Consider the following 6196-nt stretch of genomic DNA (forward strand, 5'->3'; position numbering starts at 1 on the left):
CTGTACGTGTCGCCCCCATATACGATTTGCCTCCACATTACCCACGTGTTCATACAATAAGCGTGTAAATGCAGCATATATGCAGAATTCCTTCATGTGTGTGCAACCCCCCCCACACACACCGTTCGCATGTGCACTCATACATGCTTCCTATGCATATGACTATTGCATAGGAAGCATGTATGAGTGCACATACATTGACTATTGCTCTCCTTATTAAATATCAAACTCGACTATAGACAGCAGCTTTCAAGTACCCTATACTTATGTAGTGCTGTTCTTTAGTCCCCTGAAGGTCATTTCAAATAAGAAATCGAATGAGACCCGCTGAATATTATTTGTTATGGCCCCACCTGTGAAACACTGTTGGGCCGCCTGGGGGTCCTTCTTGGACCCGCGGCTGAGAACCGCTGGCTTAGATTAATCCGCAATTGGCTTAACAAATATTTAGGTTCCAATTACCTGCAATACGAAGTCAATCACTTCATATATTAGGCAGAAGCATGATCTGAATACATTACGAGTCGATTGTGGAAGGTGGAGAGGATGGTGGGGAAAGAGATGGAGTATGAGATGTTCACGTGTGCTCGTAGTTGACTTCTTTAAGGCTTCATTTACTTTTAATCTCCTTTCTCCTTCTCTCTCTCTCTCTCTCTCTCTCTCTCTCTCTCTCTCTCTCTCTCTCTCTCTCTCTCTCTCTCTCTCTCTCTCTCTCTCTTCCTCTCTCTATTTCTCTTATCTCCGTCTCTCTGTCTCTCCCTCTTAATCTCTCTCTCTGTCTGTTTGCCTCTCTCTCTCTCTCTCTCTCTCTCTCTCTCTCTCTTTCTCTTTCTCTGACTCCGTCTCTCCGTCTCTCCCTCTCAGTCTCTCTATCTGTCTGTTTGGCTCTCTCTCTCTCTCTCTCTCTCTCTCTCTCTCTCTCTCTCTCTCTCTCTCTCTCTCTCTCTTTCTCCCTCTCTGCCTTTCTCTGACTCCGTCTCTCTGTCTCTCCCTCTCAGTCTCTCTCTCTGTCTGTTTGCCTCTCTGTCTCTGTCTCTCTCTCTGTCTCTCTCTCTCTCTCTCTTTCTCTTTCTCTGTATCGTCCCTGTCCTTGCTCGCTGTTCATTATTTTGGTTTGGTGTTCCTTTCAATGCGTGCGCCACTTGTTTTCATCCCCTTAACCCCTTAACCCTTTTCCCTTCCATTTTCTCACATATTCTTTATATTTCTTTCTTCCTTTTCCTCCTTTTCTTTTCTCCCTTTCCTTTTCCTCCCTCCCCTTTTCTCCTTTCCCTTTCTTCCCTTCCCTTTTCTCCCTTTCCCTTTCACTCTTCCCCTTTTTTTATTTCCCTTTTTCTCCTTTTTCACTTCTTCTTCCTCATTTCTTCTTTCTTTCTTCTTGTCTCCTTCTTAACCATATTTTTACTTTCCTTTCTTACTCTCCCCTCTCTAACTTCTCCCTTTCTCGTTCTCCCCGTTTCCTTCGCTTCTCCCCTCGTTTTCCTACTATCACGTCTCCTTCATCTCCTCCCTTTATCCTTTTCCTCTTCTTCCTCTCCTGCTTCTCTCACTCTCTACCACTCTTCTCTCTCTCCTACTCCTCTCATTTTCTCCTTCTCTCCCGCCATATTCTTTTGAACTCATCCCAACTTTTAACTCTCCTGCAACCTCGTTCTTATTTTCTCCCACTACAATTTTAGTAACTGCGAAGCTTCGGTGGGCTTTGTTGTCTCATTATCTCATTATTCACACGGAACAATTAAATTCTCCCCCTCTGCTGTTGAGCTTGTTAATGACCCTTTTCCTTCTCAAAATACTTAATTGTTTGTTTTTTTCTTGTCTGCCCTTTCCCTCTCGTTGTAGTTATAATTAACTTGCCACTGGTTTTTGTTTTTGTCCTTTGTTTTGTGACCAAGATCTAATGGAAGAGCGTCACCATGCCGTGGTGAACTAAATGAGAATTGCATATTGTAACGTACAGACACCACACTGAATCTTCTAAGATTCATGAAAACGAACACACAACTATGAAACCTTTTCTTTGTTACCTTAACGCAAGCCATTTACAATTACATCCAGAAATTATATTCATTCTGTTCTAGATTACGGCATTTTTATTATCGTCCAAACATCTAGAAAGACATTATAAGGGAAAGGAAGAGTGTCTTCTAATTAGGCCAAGGCTAATTAGAGCTTACTCGGAAATGAAGGCGTAGTGGATGAGGGGGGATGATTATTTGGTCTGTGATGAAGTTGAAGTGATGAGTGGTGTTCCCGACTGAGGTTGTTTGCACGGGAATAAAATGGCTGGGAAATAAATGCCTGAACACAGTTGTACAGTCAAGTAAACAAGTTCTGCACACTGTTTTTACTGTTGTCATGGCAACAAACAAAACATCAGACTTTTGTTGGGAATAAAAGAACAGAAATTTCTTGGAACTTGTGGCTGAAACTGCTATTTACTTATTACGCTGTTCCAGTAATCCATGACTCAAAACCTATTTGAACAGACACATGTGATCATTTACTATGTCCTGGTGCGTCCACTTTTGTGTTCGTTTTTATGTAGGAATTATTTTGTTCTCTTCCTATCTCGCCCTCCCTCTCTCTCTCTCTCTCTCTCTCTCTCTCTCTCTCTCTCTCTCTCTCTCTCTCTCTCTCTCTCTCTCTCTCTCTCTCTCTCTCTCTCTCTCTCTCTCTCTCTCTCTCTCTCTCTCTCTCTCTCTCTCTCTCTCTTTCACTCACAGTCTCTCTCGTTTTCCTTTGCTCTCTCGATCTCTTTCACTCCTTGTCTTTCATTTTTGCTCTCTTTTGCTTTATCGTGTTCTCGCACCGTTTCTTGCATTTTCATAAAACCACACATTTTATTTGAGGGTTCCATCTGCATAACTCCTTCAATATTTCCAAAATTACCTCGGCTCGTATTTATGAAGAGTTACTTTTATTTTTTCTCTTAATTTATTCTGTTTTATTTCATTTGATATTATTTGACTATTTTCTATTACCGTGGGGTGTTCGGTATACATGCCTGTGTTGGTAATCACCTTCTTCAGCGGGAAAACGCCATAGATGGATATATTTTGTTAAGCACATGTGAACCTTTCTCATGTTGTGCTGTTTCTACGTTTCACTCGTTCACATTTCTTTTAAACTTAACCATTCACTTGTCAAAACTTTCACATGTTTTACAAATGTTATGACATTAGCCGTTAGTTATGTGTTGTATACATACATAGATACATACATACATAAATACATACATACATACATGCATAATACATACATATATACATACATACGTAGAAATATATGTTCATGTAACCATAAATGCTTATATACTGTAGATACATGTACACAAACACACATACATATATGTACATATACTATATATATATATATATATATATATATATATATTTATATATGTGTGTATATGTATATATATATATGCTGGTGCATTGTGACAAGTTGATGAAGGTGGAAAAAGAAAAAGAAGAAGCATAGAGCGAAACCGGTCAGGAATAAACTCAGGAACTCGGAACTAGACCCGTGACTTCTTTTTCCACCTTCATCATATATATACATACATATATATATATACATATATATATATATATATATATATATATATATATTACAGGTGAAAAATGTAATCACACATTTGTCAATAACGTAGAAACCACTGTTGGAGTAGAAAAGACTGGAAACGGGGAATCTATATATTTCGATTGCAAACTGCAATCCTCTTCAGTAGATACAAATAAGAGAGAGGGCGTACTGTTTAAGTAGCACCCTTAACAAAAGAAAGGGGAACATGGGAAGATATCTCTACCCTATTCTCACTCCGTATGTGAGGTCAGGAGGCAAATGAGCTTTCACTAGGTTGGAGATGAAGAGTCCGGACATTATGTCCGGGGACCATTGGCCCTTTGAAATATTCATGTTGGGCTGAAATTCAATGATCGTAGATTCTACCATTTTTCTCCTGAACTCACATCTGGATTTATAAATAAGCTCAGCTCTGTCCCAATCTAAACAATGTTTAAATTGCTTAACATGTTGGAACACAGCTGAGCTGTCTTGTGCATATTTAATGGAACGTTTATGTTCAATCATCCTGGTGTTCAAATCCCTTCCAGTCTGTCCGATGTAAACTAAGTCACAACCTTTACACGGAATCGAATAAACCCCTTGGCTCTGCTCTTCTTTTAACCTTTGATGGACATTTACCACCTTTTTATTAATGGTGTTAGGGTAATAATTAATCAAATTTAATTTGTCTTTGGGAAGAAACTTGGTCGAGGGAATGAATGATTCAGAAAAGGGAACGATTAAAGAGCTCTTACCCAATGAAAAATTAGAGGAAGTGGGGGTGGTGTTGAAAAAATTGGATCTCGCTCGGCTGAGGGCTTTGACCAAGAACCAATCCGGGTAAGCTAAATTACTAAGTTGAGATTTTATAATGTTAAATTCTCCTTCAAGAAACTGGGGGCTGCAAATTCTAAGGGCTCGAAGGAATAAACCTGAAGCGACGCTACTTTTTACTTTGTCTGGGTGACTGCTGAAAAAATGAAGATAACTACCAGAATGGGTTTCTTTTCTATAGACGGTAAAAGCAAGCTTGTCTCCGTCACGAACAATAAGAACATCTAAAAAGGGTAGCTTACCTTGTTCTTCCCATTCAACTTTAAACTTAATGTTCGAGGCTAAGGAATTTAAATTAGCAAAGAAGTTATCGAATGAGCCCCAATTTTCATCCCAAAGAGTGAAAATGTCATCTACGTATCTAAACCAAACCATGTCTGCGGGTTTAATGGTGGGCAGAAGAACAGACTCAAAGTATTCCATGTACAGATTGGCCAATACAGGAGAGAGATTTGAACCCATGCTACAACCAAATTTTTGTCTGAAAAAAGAATTCTGGAAGGAAAAAACATTTGATGTGACACACAGGCGAATAAGCGCAATGATTTTTGAAACGGGAAGTGGGAATTTGTCCTGAAATGGTTGTAGCTTAGTTTCCAGGAAGGATAGAACGTCATCAATACAGACATGAGTGAAAAGAGAAATTACATCCAGGCTAAGCATTTTCCTACTAGAAAAATTCACTTTTTTTATTTTTGTGATGAAATCCTCTGAGTGTTTTAAATGAGAATCGGAGAAAGTACCAACAAACGGGGATAAAAGGTTTGCTAACCATTTAGACAGCTTGCTGGTACAAGATCCCCGGTTGGAGATGATAGGTCTGAGGGGAATATCAGATTTATGCAATTTTGGAAGGCCATAGAAATAAGGCAACTTAGGATTAATCACTTTGAGTTTCAATACCTCTTCGTCTTTAGTGATGTTACGAACTTCTTTGTTGAAAGTGGCAGACATGTTTTTAAGTGGATTTTTAATAAGTTGCTCATATGTATCCGTGTCATTTAGAAGGGCCATGGCTTTATCTACATAACTGTCATGGTCAAGAATAACGATTTTACTACCCTTGTCTGCCTTTGTAATAATAATGTTATCCATGCTCCTAATTGCCTCCAAACTATTTTGATACCTAATGGGAAGTCCATTTCTTTTATCAAAACAATCTGCAATGCCTTGCAAAAGAGCCCCTTTTTAAACATAATAAATTTTTGTCATAGTTGTTATTAGCTAGGAATTTATCAAAACCTACGAGAAAGTCCATAGCATGATGCTTCTCTGGTTTGAGGGCAAAATTCAAACCAAGGCCTAAGACTTCTAGTTGTGATTTTGTGAAAACAACACTAGAAAGATTAACAACATTGTCTAAAATGGCATACTTTGACCATACACTGTTATTACAAAGCCTAATAAGTTTTTTGTTCAAAATACCTTTATGATGTTCACTTATGTCATTGGCTTGTTGGTGGGCACATTTTTCATCACAAAAATAAAAAAAGTGAATTTTTCTAGTAGGAAAATGCTTAGCCTGGATGTAATTTCTCTTTTCACTCATGTCTGTATTGATGACGTTCTATCCTTCCTGGAAACTAAGCTACAACCATTTCAGGACAAATTCCCACTTCCCGTTTCAAAAATCAATGCGCTTATTCGCCTGTGTGTCACATCAAATGTTTTTTCCTTCCAGAATTCTTTTTTCAGACAAAAATTTGGTTGTAGCATGGGTTCAAATCTCTCTCCTGTATTGGCCAATCTGTACATGGAATACTTTGAGTCTGTTCTTCTGCCCACCATTAAA

Source organism: Oratosquilla oratoria, chromosome 24 (assembly GCF_046742065.1).
Source record: "Oratosquilla oratoria isolate Oo_2021 chromosome 24, ASM4674206v1, whole genome shotgun sequence".
In the NCBI taxonomy this organism is placed as follows: domain Eukaryota; kingdom Metazoa; phylum Arthropoda; class Malacostraca; order Stomatopoda; family Squillidae; genus Oratosquilla; species Oratosquilla oratoria.